General features: G+C 45.4%; 2 protein-coding genes across 5 annotated transcripts in view; one reads left to right on the forward strand and one right to left on the reverse strand.

Moving 5' to 3' along the window:
- Positions 1 to 1987, reverse strand: part of NXNL1 (nucleoredoxin like 1) — a 39882-nt gene extending 37895 nt beyond the window's left edge. Inside the window, exon 1 of one of the 2 annotated variants that reach the window (XM_068274469.1) lies at positions 1899 to 1987. The gene's annotated coding sequence lies outside the window, so the exon portion shown is untranslated. Of the gene's footprint in view, positions 1 to 1810; positions 1859 to 1898 lie in introns of those variants that run through there. The other variant, XM_068274470.1, reaches the window with a different exon arrangement.
- An 81-nt stretch (positions 1988 to 2068) lies between these two features.
- PGLS (6-phosphogluconolactonase) overlaps positions 2069 to 19642 on the forward strand; it is a 69222-nt gene continuing 51648 nt past the window's right edge. The window contains exon 1 of one of the 3 annotated variants that reach the window (XM_068274473.1): positions 2069 to 2205. The gene's annotated coding sequence lies outside the window, so the exon portion shown is untranslated. Of the gene's footprint in view, positions 2206 to 2302; positions 2320 to 19642 lie in introns of those variants that run through there. The other 2 variants (XM_068274472.1, XM_068274474.1) reach the window with 2 other exon arrangements.

Consider the following 19642-nt stretch of genomic DNA (forward strand, 5'->3'; position numbering starts at 1 on the left):
AGGCTGGGTAATGTATTAGCGGGGGGGAATCAGCAGTGATCGGGGGGTGCCGGCCACCTGTACTAACTAGCCTAGTGCTATCTAAAGCTTTTACAGGCATGCGCTCTGTTAAATTTATACTGTGGGACTCTAGGCTGCAAAACCTCCTGAGCGGCGTAACGCTCAGGAGGTTAACATCTGAAAATAAGCTATACTGCGCATGGGCGGTCACCGCCGCATGTGCCCCCAGATTGTGCTCCTGTGGCTGGATGCGTTCTATGTATGCGCAACAGGGCTGTGGAGTCTGAGTTGGAGTCGAGGAGTCGGAGTAATTTTGGGTACCTGGAGTCGGCAGTAGTTTCATAAACTTAGGTGTTGGAGCCGGGAGTAGGAGGTTTCATAAACTCCGGATTTGGATGATTTTTTATACGAAATCTACAGCCCTGGTGAGCAATTTTGGGTACTTGGAGTATGAGATTTCATAAATCGAGGAGTCGGATTTGGATGATGTACTGCGCGAAAAGCTCGTTTAGATGTGCTAAGGGGGTTTTCACAGGCGTGCTAACAGTTAGCACCGCTTTGTGAATCAAGCCCATCATCTACTGGAGCTGACTCCAGAACGAAGCCGCCTTGGAGGAGAAGGGACCCACAGTCTACACACACCTCCCAACTTTTTGAGATGAAAATGAGGGACACTTAAGCAACACCACCGCCACACCCCTGATCACGGCCCCGGCACACCCCTAGTCATGCATACCCCTGGGCGTACCAATAGGGGATGCAGCCCATGCGCCCGTGGGCCCGCTCGTGGCCGTTTTGGGGGGCTGGAGGGGTCGCAGCATGAGGGGAAAGCTATGGCCACACTCGGCGGGAGGGGGGAAGGTCCCCCCACTCCCTCACCTCGGACTTTCCCCTCTGTGCTCTCCTCCAGCTTCAATAGCTATACAAGTGCAGTGGAGCGGCGGGCAAACATACCTTCCGTGCGTTCCAGCACGGACACTTCTCGCTCTAGTGACTGACGCGACTTCCTGTATAAAACAGGAAGTAGCGTCAGTCACTAGAGCGAGAAGCATCCGGGCGCACGGAAGGTATGTTTGCCTGCCGCTGCCCGCCGCTCTGCTGCACTTGTATAGCTATTGAAGCTGGAGGGGTGCACAAAGGGGAAAGCCCGATGTCAGGGAGGGTATGGACCTTCCCCCCTCCCCGCCGAGTGTGGCCATAGCTTTTTCCCCTCATGCTGCGACCCCTCCAGCCCCCCAAAACAGCCAAGAGTGGGCCCCGGGGAGAGGGGGGCTCTGGGGGGCCCACCCACAATTTCTGCAGGGGGGCCCAGGGGCTCTTAGTTACGCCCCTGTGCATACCATAAAGATTTCATAAGAAAAATATGTTGTTTCATAATTCAAACCACACTGGTCCTATCTATCCTAGTTCATTTTCTCATTTTCCTTCATTATATATATATATATATATATATATATATATATATATATATATATATATATATATATATATATATATATATATATATATAAAATTTAAAATTAGTAACATATCAGTTTAAAGGATGGGAATAAAGTTTAAAATCAACAAAACACATTTTAGTAGAGAAATATATATATTTACATAGAAAGAGGGACAAAGTCCTAAAAAGGGGACAGAGCTCCAAAAGAGGGACTGTCCCTCCAAAACAGAGACAGTTGGAAGCTATGCAGGAGATTGGAAGAAACCGCAGGTAAGTAGAACTACTTGTGCTTCATTGATCTCAGGTTTCCTTAGAGGATGGGAATCAAGTTTAGCAGATAAATAATAATTTATATACAAATGTGTTCACCAGTCCTGAAGGAGAGACCATTAAAAGTTGGACAGGAAATGGTTCACAGACTGCACTTCCGAAAAAATGGACCATTGCTCTATCTGACCTTACTGCATTGTCACTGTTTTCCGAACAGTAACACCATATTCATATGTCATTCAAGCCCAACATCTATATTTATAAAATGAGCTCATTTGCCAGTTCTCTCGTCTGCGAATACTACTTCCGCCCGCGCCTGTCATCACTTCCGGCCCCTAGTACGGGCATACCGCCAGGAGGAGAAAGTCCGCCTTCTTTCACTTCCGCCCTTAGTGAAGCCGTGCAGGTAGGGGAGGATGGCGTCACTTCTGCCCACTCACCTGGCAGTTCCCCTTCTCTTTCCATTCATCTCATCCAGCGGCTGAGAGCGCTCGGTACAGTATTGTCTTTATTCCGCTATGAGTGTGCGGAGAGGAGGCGGGCAGCCTGCGTGCTCCTGCTGCTAGATGGAGCGCCATGCTGAGTGTGGATGGATGCCTGCATGCCTGGTACAGTGTGGGTGTGGGAGCTGTCATTCTATGCTGTATTGTCTGCCTCTGCTGTGCCTGATTGTACAGGTGTGAAAGCTGCTGCTGCTCTATAGCAATGCATCCATAGTTACCTAGGACTGATGGCCATACAGTTTCTTATGAGATAATTACCTGCGCTGTTATGTGAGTCAGAGCCTCTTTATTGCATTGTTCTGAATTCCAAGCACACAGCGAAGTGCATAGCTGAAATGAAATGCCTTCACTTCTCAAGCATTTTTAATTCTCTCCATTAACTGGCTTGGGAATAAAGGTGCATACACACATCCAATTTTGATTGGCCAATCACTGACCGATTTGACCAACTCCATGGGGTATGAGGTCCAACAGATTATGGGCTTGATTCACTAATGCTGGGAATACACGGCTCGATTCTGAGCCATTTAGATGACTCGATGGATAATTTCTGACATGTCCGATCTCCGGCCCGATCGTTTCGACGCTCGATTCAGCATTGAAGACAATGCAAAAAGTGATGGAGCGGAAGATAAGAGAATCGCCTGCAGAATTAAGTGGGGAATCGATCGAGCGGCAAAATTAAGCCGTGTATGCCCAGCAGTAGACAAACAGCATGCCTTATCTGAGTTAACCCGCCTTATCAGAGTAGCAGAGAGCGCTACAAACTTATGCCTGCTAATTGGCAATGACAAGAGCTCCACTCGTCCTGCCCTGAGCCCCTGCGGGTTCATGGCGCTTGCCATGCTACTCTGATAAGACGTGTTAACTCTGATAAGGCATGCTATTTGTCTTAGTGAATCAAGCCCCTATGAGAACAGATTGTATAGGTATGTTCTCACACTGCCTGGAAGTGGTAAAATTTGCCAGTAAAAATTGGATGTGTGTACCTGGCAGGTCGAATCGATTATTTCCGACAGGTCCAATCTGACTTTCCATTGTTTTTTTTGACCCATTTTCCAATCACTTCTATACAAAATTAATTGGAAATCAGATCGGACCTGATGGGAAATTGCATGGTGTGTACCAGGTATTGGAACAGCCAGGAGGCAGACTTGACTCATCTGCATCCAGTTAGCCCCTTGTTTCTATTGTGCAGATAAGGGCAGTGAGATGCACATATTCCTAGTTTACATGTGACTAGCATGCTGCCTGGCATTTGGCCAAGGATAAGCTGTATCTCCCGCATTTGGCTGGATTCCCAGCTACATATAATCCTGGAATATTTGCAACACCCATTCCTGTAGCCCTTCAGTGCATAAGCGTTACCTTTCTTCTGCATTATCTCTGCTGGAACTTTGGATGGAGCTGCTCAGAGTTGAAAGTTCTGGTTCTGTCCGATGTAGTGAAATTATTTCCATCCTGGCAGATTTTGCAACTTCTGTCCTAACACACACACACTTTATTTTTTTTTTTGCACGGTTAAAGGTGGAGAGTTGGGGTTCTTTTAAGGTTAGGCGATAAGGGTGAGGGGGGCTTGAGAGTTAGGCATTGGGGGGGGGGGGGGTGAAAAGGGCTAGGCATTGGCAGAGGGGCAGTGAATAGGGTTAGGTGTAGGCATCAAGGCGTGGTTATGCATTGCGGGGGTGGTTAAGGTTAGGCATCAGGTGATTAGGGTTAGGCATTGCCACGTAGGGTAAAGAATCGGGGGGGGGGGGGGGGGGTTAGGTTTAGACATCATGATAAGTGGTTAGAGTTGGGCATTGGTGGGGTGGTGGTTAGGGTTAGGCATCGGCTGGGGATGTGGTTACGGTTAGGCATTAGCGGGGGGGGGGGGGCTAGAGTTAGGCATCGGCACGGGGGGGTGGTTAGGGTTAGGCATCAGCACGGGGGGTGGTTAGGGTTAGGCATCGGCAGGGGATGTGGTTACGGTTAGGCATTAGCGGGGGGGGGGCTAGGGTTAGGCATCGGCACGGGGGGGGGGGGTGGTTAGGCATCGGCACGGGGGGGTGGTTAGGGTTAGGCATCAGCACGGGGGGTGGTTAGGGTTAGGCATCGGCAGGGGATGTGGTTACGGTTAGGCATTAGCGGGGGGGGGGGCTAGGGTTAGGCATCGGCACGGGGGGGGGGTGGTTAGGCATAGTCAGGGGATGTGGTTACGTGTAGGCATTAGTGGGGGGGAGCTAGGATTAGGCATTGGCACGGGGGATGGTTAGGCATTAGCAAGGGGTGTAGTTAGGGTAAGGCATCGGGAGGGGGGGGGGGGTGGGACGTAGTTAGGGTAAGGTTGGTTGGGGTTAGGCATTAGTAGGTGGGTGTGGTTAGGCATCATGGTGAGGGGTTAGTGTTGGCGGGGTGGTGGTTAGGCATTGGCAGGGGACGTGGTTACAGTTAGGCATCGGGGGGGGGGGGGGGGGTTAGGCATCGGCATGGGGGTGGTGGTTAGGTTTAGGCATAAGCAGGGGGTGTAGTTAGGGTAAGGCATCGGGGGGGGGGGGGGGGGGGAGCGTAGTTAGGGTAAGGTTGGTTGGGGTTAGGCATTAGTAGGTGGGTGTGGTTAGGGTTAGGCATCATTAGAGTGAGGGTTCTGAGTGAGAGTAGGGTTAAACTTGGTTGCATTTTATTATAGTCATACCTATAAGTAATTGGTTTGTCTGCAATTTCTGATAGTAAAAGCTGCAAATAAATGCAGCTGGTTGCAAAATGTATGTTAAAAAGTTGCAAAAACTTTGACCACACTGGGTAGATTCCACTTCTTGTAAGGTACCCAAATGGGCGCTAGTCTACTTTAGGGGACCCAGAAGGAAACCTCATAGCGAAATTCCGCTAACAGGATTGAGAGGACGGCACCATCTCAGACTGTTAGCTTTGCGATAGGTTGCAGTAAACTATGTCCACACTATTCGGTCAGTTACAACTCCTGCTGAGACCCCTACGGTAGACCAGCGCCAAGAATTGCTCCAATCTGGAATCTGCAACCATTGCAAACCTGCAGGGAAAATAAACGTATGAGATAATGAATTGTATGTGTAGTACAGCTGAGAAATTCAACATTAGTAGCAAAGAAAATAATCTTATTGTTTTCCAGTACAGGTACAGTAAAAAAGAAACTTGTGTTGCCATCTGTGCAAAAGGTTGTCTTTGAGCTATTTGTCCCACTGGGTAAAATACAGTCCTGTTTTCTGAAGCACTTACACCGCCTTGAAACAGTGAAATACAGCTTTGGATAGCGTTTTGCTGCAGGAAAGTTCAAAGGGTCATTATTTCTTCTGTTTAGCTTAAACAGTGTGGTTTTAAAACTGCAGCGGTGACAGTATGATGCACTATTATAGAAAAGCTATAACTTTTCTCTGCTACTAATGTGCTCTTCATTATCCGTACTACACATCAAATTCATTATATCATGAGTTTATTTTTGCTGCAGGGTTGCTTTTAGCTTAGGGCTGTTTATAGTGATTTTGTAGCGACTCTCACTGCTTTTGCTTTTTTTTATATTTTCTATATTTTCAATTGCTGCAAGAATGCTACATGCTGCTCTTGTGCATTTTTTTTCCTGTACTAAAGAATATGGAGGCTGCCATATTTATTTCCTTTTAAAGAATACCAGTTGCCTGGCAGCTCTGCTTATCTCTTTGGTTGCAGTAGCGTCTGAATAACACCAGAATCAAGCATGCAAATAATCATGTCAAATCTGACAATAAAGTCATCAGAAACGCCTGATCTGCTGTGTGAGTCGAGGAGTAGGAGTCATTTTGGGTACCTGGAGTCAGAGGTTTCTTAAACTAACTGAGGAGTTGGATTTGGATGATTTTTGTACCGACTCCACAGCACTGCTTAAAGGACACCTGAGGTGAAAATAAACTAATGAACTAAACAATTGTATCAGGAATCAGGATCAGGAATCAGGAATCTTTATTTCGCCAAGCATGACTGGGTCATGCCCGGAATTGGGTTTGGCACAGTACATATAGCTCCGAAGAGACAGCAATAGAACAGAAGTTGTATTACACTATATAACACAGAGGACAAGCATTTACATTCACGTTACATTACACTAAAGCATATACATTCACATTATATTACACTAACATTTGCCTTACATGCAAGAGCAGCAGTTATACCCGTACAAGGTCAAGAAGACAAAGAGTGGCCTAACATTAGTTGTTGTGAGCAGATGGGAGTATGTGGAGGGAATTGAGGAGGCTGACTGCCACGGGAAAGAAAGAGTTACTGTGTCTGGAAGTCCTTGTGGAGATGGCCCGAAGCCTCCGTCCCAGTGGGAGCTGACAGAAGTAGCGGTGGCCCGGGTGAGTGGAATCGTTGGCGATCCTCAGTGCCCTGGATTTCAGCCTTCTCTTGTGAAGGAGGTCAAGTGGGGGAAGAGGTCTCCCAATGACCCTCTCCGCTGCCCTGATGACTCTCTGAAGTGTGAGCCTGTCGCTAGTGGTGGCGCCAGTGTACCAGACCAGGATGGAGGAGCAGAGAATCGATTCAATGGTGGCAGAGTAGAAGCTGGTCAAGATCTCTGGGGCCATGCCGAACTTCCTCAGCTGACGAAGGAAGTAGAGTCTCTGCTGGGCTTTCCTTTGGATGGCAGTGATGTTAGGCCTCCAGCTGAGGTCACTGGAGATGGTAGTGCCCAGGAGGCGGGCACAAGGCACTCTGGCCACTTCCGTACCGTCAATGTGAATTGGTGGAGGGGTGGGTGCGGACTTCCTGAAGTCGACGATTAGCTCGACAGTTTTTGTAGTGTTCAGCACTAGCTTGTACTCCTTGCACCATTGGGAGATGCTTTCCACCTGCTGACCGTACTCCTGGATGTTGTCCTTGGTGATGAGACCGACAATGGTGGTGTCGTCGGCGAACTTGATAACCTTGACCGAGTCCGCCTTGGATCTGCAGTTGTTTGTATAGAGGGAGAACAGCAGTGGAGACAAGACACAGCCTTTAGGGGCACCTGTATTCGTGATCATGGGTTGTGAGTGGATGCCACCCAGCCTGACAGTTTGGGACCTGTTGGTGAGAAAGTCTGTGATCCAGAGGCGCAGGCTTGGGTGCAAACCAAGTGTGGCTAGTTCTTCCTGTAAAATGAATTTTTAAGATAGTACACAGTTTTTTATTTTATATTTAAGGCTGCTTACACACCAAGACGTTACAGGCGCACGTTAGTGCGCCTGTAACGCTCCCCCAACGCACAGCAATGTAACACAAGTGGGCTGTTCACACAGCCCACGTTGCGTTACATGTAACGCTGCACGTTCTGTGCAAAGTGCAGCATGCTACGGCGCTGGAGCGGCTATAGCCGCGTTAGACTGTTTGCACATGCGCAGTGGGGGGCGGAGAGGAGGCGGGGAGAGCCAGCTACAGTAGCCGCGCACATGGCTACTTAATATTCACTGCACTGGCGGGCGCTGATTGGCCGGCGGGACCACGTGATGCGGAGTGTCTCGCTCCGCATCACGTGGTCCCGCTGGCCAATCAGCGCCACTCTGGGAGACATTATAGGACTCGAGCCGCCTAACGCGGCTCACTCTACCGTCGGCTCTTGCAGCACCATACGTTGTGTTAGGTGCACGTTATGCGACCTTAACGTGCCACCTAATGCAACGTCTTGGTGTGCAAGAAGCCTAAATCTACGTTTTAAGTTGTTACTGTTTTACTGCTTTTGCTCAATGGCACATTCATTGAAGTATGCCAGAGCTAAAATCTATGAACTATTAGCCCTTCTTATCTCTTTCTTGCTCTCAGAAGCCATTTTCTGCTAGGAAAATGGTTTATAGTTGTAATTTCTTATCAGTGAGGGTCACACTGTAGTCTGACCCAGTCCTGACTCGGACAGGAACTGTCACTTGCATACCTGATGTTTAAGGGCTCGTTTCCACTATAGCGAATCCGCATGCGGGCACTGCATGCGGATTCGCATACTCAATGTTAGTGGATGGGGCTGTTTCCACGTGTGCGGCGGCGTTTTTCGGTGCGGGAAAAATCTGCACGACAGGGTCGTCAGATTTCGCATGCGGCAGGAATGCGGGCGAATCGCCGCTAATGCATTCAATAGGGAAATCGCATGCGGCTTTGTCATGCGGATTTCCCAGCGATTTCGCATGAAAGGCAATGGAACTTTACACAGGCAGTGACATGGTTAAATTTGCCTGGCTCCTTACCATGCGAAATCGCGGGTAAATCCGCATGGGGAAACGCAGCCGCATGCGATTTCTTCAGCGGTGGAATCCAGGCGATTCCGCACCGCTACAGTGGAAACGAGCCCTTACTCTTGCAGGCAGAGAAAGAAAAAAAGGAACACAGCATAGTTATTTGTGTGCTAGGCACTGTACATACACATGTCTATCTCATCATGTCACCTTAAAAGGAAATATGGCAGCCCCATATACCTTTCACTACAGTTGTACTCTGTACATCTGAAGATAGAGGAATTGGGAGGTTGCCATATTTATTTCTTTTTAAACCATGCAAATTACCTGGCTGTCCTTGCTGCTACTCTGGACCTTTCCTTATAAGGAAAAAAATATGGCAGCCTCCATATACCTCTCACGTCAGTTGTCCTTTAAAAAACACTCCAGGGTGAAATAGCCCATTTAATTACATTAACCAAGTGCTTATCAAAACGCGAAGGGTTGGTATGAAACAGCCCTAATGTAGAGAGGTCTGGACTAACATGAGTGTTTAATGCAGCTAAAGCATTTTCAATACCTACTAGAAATTTAATTAGCAGCAGCTAAATTGGACTTTGCACAGCGCTAATCAAATTTGTATGCTAATGATTAAGTAACTGACAGCTTGATTAATTAAGCTGTCGGGTAATCATCCATTAGATTTCAAATGTTATCACACCCCCTAATTTCTATTTTATCCCCCACTAATTCTGGTTTCTTTACATTAAAATAAAGACTGATAAGTAGATCTAAAAATGCCATATATCTCCAGGTTATGCTGATTGGACTGTAAGGCTGCATTTTCACTTGTGCGGTGCGAATTGCTGCGGTAAAAATTTGCATGCGGATGCGAATTTCGCATGCGGGTCTAAGCGAATTTTCATGCGAATTCGCATTAAAATTTGCATGGATGACGATGTATGCGAATTTAACCATGGCAGTGCTGGTGTGCTTTTCCATTGTTTCTATGCAAATTTTCATGCGAATTCGCATGAAAATTCGCATAACCAAACCCAGTGTTCTCCCCAGAATTTTTTTCCAGCCGGGTGGCATGAAAAAGTAGCCGGGTGGGTCGAGATGAAAATGCAGGGCAACTCTGCTTACCTCATAGGAGGTGAGCCGATGACAGCCGGGTGGTCACCAAATCTAGCCGGGTGGAGCACCCGGCTAAAAGAGCCTGGGGAGAACACTGCAAACCTCATGCAAATTTCCTATGAAATACCATGTTTGCGATTCACATAGCGGTATGCGATATGCGAATTCTGATGGCTCTGCCATGTGAATTTTTTCTGCACAGAAAAACGCAAAGGAATCCTGACAAGTGGAAACAGTCCCATTCACTTGTATTGCTATGCGAATTTGCATGCGAAAAACGCATGCGAATTCGCAATAGTGGAAATGGGCCCTAAAGAGCAGCAGCGCGCTGATGACGAAAGGTGGTCAATGATGTGCAAGTGATTTCACCTTGCATGCAGACTGTATGCAGGTCAGATGAATGGCCTGTTGATTTTCATTGGCACTGTTCATAGTTGCATGAAATATGCATGAAAACCAGCATTACTAGCCTATCATTGGCCAGCTCTACCGATTAGTAGGGATGGTCAATGAGATGTAAATAATTTCAAGTTGATGCAACGTTATGCAATTTTTTAATGCAAATTTATGCAGCTTGAGCCAATCAAATCTTGATGAGGTAAAATTCAATTGGTCTATTTTCAGTCTGCATACATTCGCACAATCCTGCATCAACTCAAAATGATTTGCATCTCATTGACCATCCCTTCTGATGAGTCCTTCTTGTGGTCTTCCCTGTAAGGCAGCTCAAAGGGCAGCGCTAGTCTAGTTTAGGGGGGCCAGCAGGAAACCCCATAGGGAAATTCAGCCAATGTGATTGGATGGACAGCACCCTCTTAAACTTTCAGGTTTCAGATAGGTTGTATTAAAGTACGCCCACACTATTCAGCCAATCACATAGCTCCATGATGTAGAGCGTGCTGGGATTGGAGAACTGTTCCTTGTGAGGTTTCCTGCTGGGTCCCCTAAAGTAGTCTAAGTACATAAAGGGATGTACAGAAAGTAGACTTTATATCTACATCACTGTAGCGTACGTGATCATTTCCAGCTGCCGGTAGACTGTCCCCTGAACTGATCTCGAATAGTTATCTCAGCTGACGGAAAAAAAAAAGAAATGTCGTTTCAGGGCTTAAAGAGGAACTTTAACTCAGGATTGAACTTCAATCTATTCAGTAGCCGATACCCCCTTTCCCAGGAGAAATCTTTAACTTTTTATCGAATAGATTAGAGGGAAGGAAAGGGGGGGTCTGTATGACTGGTATTGTGGTGAAACCCCTCCACAGTGTGATGTCATGACCATGGTCCTGACAGTTTGCTGTCTGTGAACCTCACTGCTTTGTGGGAAATAATGGCTTTTTCCAAATGCCAGGCAAGCAGTATCTCCCTCTGTGCATAGAACTCTCAGTAACAAACATTCCATACAGATCATAAAACTGGATATTTGTTTTCTTTTTTTTAAATACTGAAGCACCAGTTCTGTACTTATTTACTAAGTTATTAGTGAGTTATATACAAACTAGTAAAAAGGCCCACCCGTTATACGGGCACTAGGCCACAGGACTGCTAAACCCTGGCAACGCGCATACCGATGCGTCCTGCTCACCTGTCTCCCACCACTGTCCGAAATATATGCACACGGAGATGTTGCTTGCCAGTTGGAAAAAAGCTGTTATTTCCCACAATGAGGTTCTCAGACAGCAAACTGTCAGGTCTGGAAGCACGGACACACACACTGGGACAGGTCGCAGAGACACAGGGATTTTATTATATAGGACTAGTGACATAAGCCCGTTTGAAAACAGGCTCTAGGTCTGTCATAACCATGCGCGCACCCGCCTGCCGCCACGCGCACTCCCCTGCTTGGCCGGCCTGCTCGCACTGCGTCTTTTCCCAACGGCGGTCAATGCTTGACATGCACAGTAGCGCTGAAGCACTGACACACGGAAAGGATGCAGGGACACTTGCCAATTATTAGGTAGGATGTGCACTATACATATTACAGTAGAATCCTGTTATAGTAAACCTGTGGCTATCGCAAACTCAGTCCTCAGGTTCTGATCATGCGTTCTATGAATATAAAGTGTATGATAAATCCTGATCTAGTAAACTACTTGGCCAGGTCCCTTTAAGTTTACTATAAGGAGATTTTACTGTACTATATATTGAATTTTAGAGATCAATGCTCGTAGCCGAGTTGGGTCAAAATATGCTGTTCACATGATGGATATTTGGCAGAGGTGGTCGTAGCAGTTGTGTCTTGTTTTATCCCTTTCTTCCCCCCCCCCCCCCCCCCTCCCCCTTTGTCACTTTTTCAGTGTATGGTCTTGTTCACACAAGATATTCTTAATAATCATATTTGAGAGTAAAAGGCACAGAAAGCAGTTCCGGTCGCCTTGAGCAGCTGTTAATGAGACTAGTACAAGTAGAACTCAACTTGTGCATGACCCGCCGTTACGAACGGCCAGAAAATGTGAAATTTTGATTCTGTGGGAACAAGTAAAAAAAAACATTTCTTTCAACCCTGTAGTTTTTGAGAAAATCGTTTTTACGAAATTCAAAAAAACAAACTGATTTTAAACTGCTATCATGGCATTTTGCTGCAGTACACTGAGGCCATGGGGAAGGGGGGATAGAGGTGACCCAATGGAGGGGGGCGCAGGAAGGCAGTGTGACCCAATGGAGGGGGGCGCAGGGCGGCAGTGGTTGCTAAGGGGAACAGAGATGGCACAGTATTTTGACTTATGGACAGATTCAGGCTAAGGTGAACCTGAGGTGAAAATGAACTGATGAGATAAACAATTATATTATCCTCCTACTCCTAAAAATGACCTTTTTAAGTATCACATTATTTTCTTTTATATTTAAACATTTACGAAGTGGGTTGAATGTTTTACTGTCTCTAATCAGTGGCAGCCTAATAAGTGTCCCAGACGTAAAATACATGAGCTATTGACCTCCTCTGAGCTCAGAAGTTGTATTCTGCTGGGAAAACCTTTATGGCTGTAATTTGCTGATCAGTGATGTTTACTATATTCCCGACAAGGTAACCAGACAGAAGCTGCCACTTCCATGCCTACAAATTAACGCTTTCAGGCAGCAAAATAAAACAAGTAAAACAGCCTGGTTATTAATGTTTTGCTCTGTACATACCCATTTATCTCATCATGTCACATGTCACCTTGGGTACACTTTAAGTACCTACATTACCCATCTCATTGGTTAATTACGGACTACCTGTATTCCAATTGGTTGCTTTGGTCATTTGCCCATCTTTTGGCGCAGTTTATATTTCACCTGTGTTGACCAATACATTGCAGACGCCTTACAGTGGTCAAGCTTGCTGTATCACAGTCAGAATTTCCCCTCTGATTAGCCATGCTCTTAGAAGTTATAAGAATTATCTCTATTTAATAAAGAATGCCCAAAAATGCTGATAGATTTACTTTTATCTTCTCCTGGGAGCCTCATCAGTGTGCTGCACTTTGCCACACTGAGCTCTCTAACTGCAGAGTGATTCCTCTTTTCATCTCTACTGCTACTATTCTCTTCATCTGCAGCACTAGTGGCACTAAACTCAGTTTCCTTACTACCGTAAAATATTAGCCACAGCATAACTATTATGGACAAAACATTTTCTTCATTCTTCATGACAATTCTTAAAAACTGAAGTTTACAAGTTGTTTTTACTTTGCAGGGAGCACTTAAAGGGTTAAGCCTCAGTGCTTACTGCAGGGAAAGCGCTGCCTGGCAGAGCTCTCCTGCAGTCTTTTCACAGCTGCTGATAAGAGCTAATTAGACACTCTGGCCTGGTGCACACCAAAAACCGCTAGCAGATCCGCAAAATGCTAGCAGATTTTGAAACGCTTTTTCTTATTTTTCTGCAGCGTTTCAGCTAGCGTTTTGCGGTTTTGTGTAGCGATTTTGGTATAGTAGATTTCATGTATTGTTACAGTAAAGCTGTTACTGAACAGCTACTGTAACAAAAAACGCCTGGCAAACCGCTCTGAAGTGCCGTTTTTCAGAGCGGTTTGCGTTTTTCCTATACTTAACATTGAGGCAGAAACGCATCCGCAATCCAAAATCTGCAGCAGCCCGGGAGTATGCGTTTCTGCAAAACGCCTCCCGCTCTGGTGTGCACCAGCCTATTGAAATACATTACCCTAGCGGATCCGCACCCGCAAGCGGATCGCAAACCGCAGCCGAAACGCTCTGGTGTGCACTAGGCCTCTGATCTGGTTCATGAACACAGAACAGTGGATATCTTCAGCAATTATATGTGCAATAAAGACTTTACATTGTGTAGTGAGTGTGAGTTTGGTTTTTCTTTAACAATCAGTTTGTAGCTGTGAGTTTTTGTGTGCACACCCTACTAACTATAAGGGCTCGGACACACTATAAGCTCTTTTTGGCCATCAGAGCTTTCTGAAAGCTTTTTAAAAAAACGCTCCCATTGACTGACTTTAAAATTGCGGTAAAATCGCACCATTTTACAGCGATCACGATTTTACCATGATTTTAAAGGAGTTATGAGGCAAAAAAAAAAAATGAGTTTCACTTACCTGGGGCTTCTACCAGCCCCATGCAGCCATCCTGTGCCCTCGTAGTCACTCACTGCTGCTCTGGTCCCCCTCTGTCAGCTAGTTTAGTTTTTGCTGACCTCAGGGTCGGCGGGCCGCATTGCGTACATTTTTATGCATTCCCACTGGTGCAGGAACATTAACATACATTTTTACGCGTTAGGGGATCAACGCAGACATTTTTACGCGATGATCCACTAACGCGTAAAATTGATGTGTCAATGTTCATGCACAAACGGGAATGCGTAAAAATGTATGCAATGCAGCCCGCCGACCCCGAGGTCGGCAAAAACTAAACTAGCTGACGGAGGGGGACCAGAGCAGCAGTGAGTGACTACGAGGGCACAGGATGGCTGCATGGGGCTGGTAGAAGCCCCAGGTAAGTGAAATTCATTTTTTATTTTTTTTTTGCCTGATAACTCCTTTAATGAAGGTCTATGGGAGCGTTTTTTAAAAACTCTCAGAAAGCTCTGATGGGCAAAAAGTGCTCAGAAAAATGCTATCGCCCCGTTCACGCTTCTGGAAACGCGTGCAGGTGGCCGACACGCACAACATCAGACATTGCATAGAGTGCAATGTCTGATGTTCACACTGCATGCGTTCCGGACCTGTGTGGTCCAGGAACGCATGCTGCACGCATTTTTTGCAAAAACGCGTGGCTGTCCAATTCACTTTTCAGTGATGGGATCAGCCACGCAACGCATACAAACGCGGATGGCGTGCGTTCGTACGCGTTGCGTTTCGCGTGCGTGCCCGTCCGCGTTTGTAATGTGAACGAGGCCTAATAGTGTGTCTGAGCCCTTATTGTATTTTCCTAATTTCCAAGATTTCTGATTCAGCTGGATATTACATTATTATGCATGATGGTTAATTGACCTGGGAATGTTTTGAATTTCACAAAGATGACATTGCTTTGGGTGAGAGGCAGGTAGGATAACTAAATTGGCTATATAAAGAGGTTTTCAATTGTGTTTTGCCATACTGTCATTCCTCTTTATGATGCAATTCTATACAATAAAAGAATATCATAAGTTACAAATAAAAACACTAAATTGACAATCCTCATTTTATTGAAATATTTTTTCTGTCTTAAAAATAAGGTTGTTTCTAATGGAATGGAATTCAATAATAAGTGTACCCGAGGCGACATGTGACATGAGATATACATGTTTATTTACAGTGCAACACATTTGTAGTATTGGGGCCATATTCTTTTACACAGAACCAGTAAGGATTACTTTTGGATGTGCCAGATCTTTCCCTTGTTGAATATATATACAGTGCAAAACATATTAATAACCAGGCTGTTTTACTTGTTTTGTTTTGCTGCTTGAAAGGGTTAATTTCTAGGCATGGAAGTGACAGTGTCTGTCTTGTCTACCTTGTCGGTGATATAGTAAACATCACTGATAAGCAAATTGCAGCCATAAAAGTTTTCCTGGCAAAATAAAAGTACTGAGAGCAGAGGGAGATAGAAAAAGGTCAATAGTTAATGTATTTTCATTTAGGGACACTTAAAGGAGAACTGTCGTGAGCAGAATATGGAGGCTGCCATGTTTATTTCATTTTAAACAATACCAGTTCCCTAGCAGCCCTGCTGATCTGTTTGGCTGCAGTAGTGTCTAAATCCCACGAGAAACAAGCATGCAGATAATCTTGTCAGATCTGAGAATAATGTCAGAGCACCTGATGTGCTGCATGCTTGTCCAGGGTCTATGGCTAAAAGTATTAGAGGCAAAGGATCAGCAGCATAGCCAGGCAACTGGTACATTTACAAATAAATATGGCAGCCTCCATATCCCTCTCATTACAGTTGTCCTTTTAAACCCTTAGCAGCCAAATAAAGTAAAACTTTATTTGGCTGCAGGCGTGTGTGCCTTACTCAGCCTGGCAGGCTTGGCAGCGTAGGGGTGGCAGCAGGGAGCTCCCATACATAACTGTCCTGGCGGCTGGGTTGCTTCTCTTTCCTCCACCGCAATGGCGGAGACCTACTCCCGGCAGGTCTCCTCAGTTCCGATCACATGGTATGATCAGGTTCCAGAAGACTGTCAGCAGTACCGGGCCACCCGGTGGTGGAAGAGGGGTGATGGAAAAGTCTCTTCCATGACCCCTCTTCCACCACTGGGTGGCGCTGTAACACTGACACGGTCTCCTGGATCCTGATCACGTGTCATGTGATCGAATGTGACTGGGACCCAGAAGACCTGCCGAGACCACGCACACCTCCACACGCACACCTCCACCTCTGTATCAATGCATAACAAAACATACAAGTGCTGTATGTGCTCTTCCAAGTGCTTTACAAAATCTGTGTAGAAGTTGTGGGGAAAAAAAACTAGATACTTCTGGGTGAGCTACTGATCATGTGACTTTCAATGGCTACTCTGAAAGAACATGCACAAAAATGCAAATGAACGCTAATGGTGTTTGGAAAATTTGCATGCGAAAAAAACATGTACAGTTTCTGCACTAAGCGAACCCTGCCTGAGGAAAGATCCAGACAGCTAATTCATGCATAGGTCAGCACATACTGTAGCTGGGTTACTATTAGCATAAGCACAGGAACCGCTTACATTTTACATACTAAGGTTAACATTCCTATATTGTAAAAATGGGGAAATCCAATGTTGTTTTAAAGTACTCCTGACCTGGTTCTCTCCCCACAGATATTTTTATTATGTTTTATTATTGGTGCTGTGACTAGTACACAGCACCATCCTCCCCCCTCCTGTGCCCCGTGTGGCCCTGTTCTGCTCAGTCGTAATCTTTGAATGAGGCAGAATGTTGAATATGTGCGGGGAGGAAGTGGCAGTTCTTCCTCCCCTCTGCCCATCCATAATTTAGCCCCCTCCACTCCCCACTATAGTTCCCTTTATCATCCTCTGCACACAGCACGCAGGGGAGCTGCACTGTGTGCGATCTTCTGGTATTTGAGGTCGGATATCCTTCCAACCTCAATTAACACAAAACCGTACACGGTGCAGCTGTGTACAGTGATTCATATGGGGAACTATAGCAGTGAGTGGAGGGGGCGTGGCTTAGGACGATAGAGGGGAGTAAGAGCTGCCACTTCCTCCCCGCACATATTTGTTGTCAGAACGGGGGCCGCAGGGGACGTTATAAGTGGGAGGAGAATGCTGTGTGCTAGTCACACAGCACCAGGAGCAGAATATAGTAAAGAGTATCGGAGACCGGGTCAGCGGCACTTTAATGCCAAGGGACACCATTTAAAGTAAAACTGAAGTGAGTACAAAATTTAAAATAAACACATGGCATAGCTGCAAATGAATATTACATACTAACCTCACCATCAGTTCCTCTCAGAAGCTCACCATTTTCTTCTTACAATGATCCCTTCAAGTTCTGACAATATTTTGTCAGAACTGAAATATACCAGTTGCTGTCAGTTATATATCAGCAGCTGTCAGTTACAACTGAATGTACAAGGTAATATCCATGTTTCCTTATGGCTCAAGTGGGTGATATTACAGTTTAACAGTGTGCTGACCAGGAAGCTGTTAGGGCAGTGATGGCTAACCTTGGCACTCCAGCTGTGACAAAACTACAAATCCTATCATGCCTCTGCCTCCCTGAGCTATGCTTAGAGCTGTCAGAGTATTGCAATGCCTCATGGGACTTGTAGTTCCACCACAGCTGGAGTGCCAAGGTTAGCCATCACTGCGTTAGGGGGTAATGGCCATTTTTAAAATGGAGGACGGAGAAATCCATTAATCACAGTGGACAAATGGGATGCAGGAGAAGAGAAAGAGATTGAGTAGTAGACTACACAGGAAGTAAGTATGACCTGTGTATGGTTATTTTGACTTTTTATTTTCAGTTCAGGTTCTCTTTAAAGTAAAACTGAAGTGAGGAACTTGCTTCAGGTTATATACTTGCCTAAGAAGAGAAAAGGCTCCGGATTCCATAGCGCTCCATCCTATCATTCCACTGATGTCTCCGGTTCCATAGCGCTCCATCCTATCATTCCACTGATGTCTCCGGTTCAAAATTTGTGTATATATTGCGTATGCGTGAGCCGGGACTTGCGTGTGCGCAGTATGGATCCGCTTGTCTTTGGAAGTACTCAGGGATGCAAGTGCTTCTGAAGCCTGCACAAGGAATCCTAAAGGGTTATTCAACCGAGCTGATCGAATAATCCCACCGGGGGACAGCGGTGGATCCTTGGTGACTTGCCTCTTCTTAGGTAAGTATCTAAAAATAAAAATTGCTTCAGGTTTACTTAAGCCACGCCCCCTCCCCAGGGGTGAGTATCTACGTTCCTGCAAAACACCACTTAACTTGCAGAGATTTTGATACGTGTCCTTTGCTGCCGTTTATTCCGTTTCCCTCCTGTGCTCGTTCTTGTCGCCGATCGTTAGAGGGGAGATTAATGAATTGGAATGCTGTTCCCATGCATTAATCTAAGGTCCCCGTGTCAATGATCGCCAGCATCAGTGAGATGCCTGCATTCATTGCAACTTCCGGAGTAACAGCCACACTACTTTCTATTTGCGTATTTATACAGTAGTACGCTAATAGGAAATAATGCGTGAGGACACCTTGTGGCTAAATAGTAAAATTACATGTACACACATTTATTTTAATAAAAAGACCCACACTTACATTTAAAATTAACTTCTTCCCTCCCACACTATCCCATAGTACACAAATGTATGCTTAAAAAAAATACAAAGTTACCTTAGGGACTGAACTTTTTTAATATGTATGTTGTCAAGAGGGTATATTACTGTTATTAAATCAGGGCTGTAGAGTTGGAGTTGAGGAGTCTAAGCAATTTTGGGTACCTGGAGTCGGAGTTGGATTTGGTGATTTCGTAAACTGAGGAGTCGGATGATTTTTGTACAAAATCCACAGCCCTGGCAAGTATTAGACTAAGTAGTCAGTCTGAGCCATTTTGGGTACCCGGAGTCGGTGGTTTCATAAACTGAGGAGTCGAAGTTGGAGTCGGAAGATTTTTGTACTGACTCCACAGTAAATTATGGGCTTGTAAATTAGTGATGGATGCAAAACTGAATAAAACGCACCTATTATTTTCAAATAAAATATTGGCCCCATACATTGTACTAGAGAAAGACTTTAAATGTTGCAGTAACTACAACAAATCTGCAAATAAAATGTGTGGGTTTTATCCACAGTAGAATGTTTTATCTTAAAACTAATTATTACTAAACTATAAACTTTAATTTGTTTCCATATTTTCTAATTATTCTCATTAAAATGTGTTTAAAATAAAATTATTCTTAGCAAAAAGTTCCAAAGAAAGCCTAATTGGTGGTGAAAAAAAGATAATAGAATATTTCGTTGGGATAAGTAGTAAGTAGTTAATAGGTTATAGGTGAATGAATGGAAGAAGCGCTGAAAGGTGAAAATTGTTCTGGTTTTTAAGGGGAAAAACCTTTGAGGTGAAGTGTTTACAGACCACCTAAAATAAAAGACAGAGAGCCTGCGTCTTAATGCTGGAGGGAGGTTGTCTCGGGCTTAAATACTTATCTGATCCAATGAAATTGGGTCCACACCCTTCCTTGGAATGCAGTTGCTGTTATG

Source organism: Hyperolius riggenbachi, chromosome 3 (assembly GCF_040937935.1).
Source record: "Hyperolius riggenbachi isolate aHypRig1 chromosome 3, aHypRig1.pri, whole genome shotgun sequence".
Lineage (NCBI taxonomy): Eukaryota > Metazoa > Chordata > Amphibia > Anura > Hyperoliidae > Hyperolius > Hyperolius riggenbachi.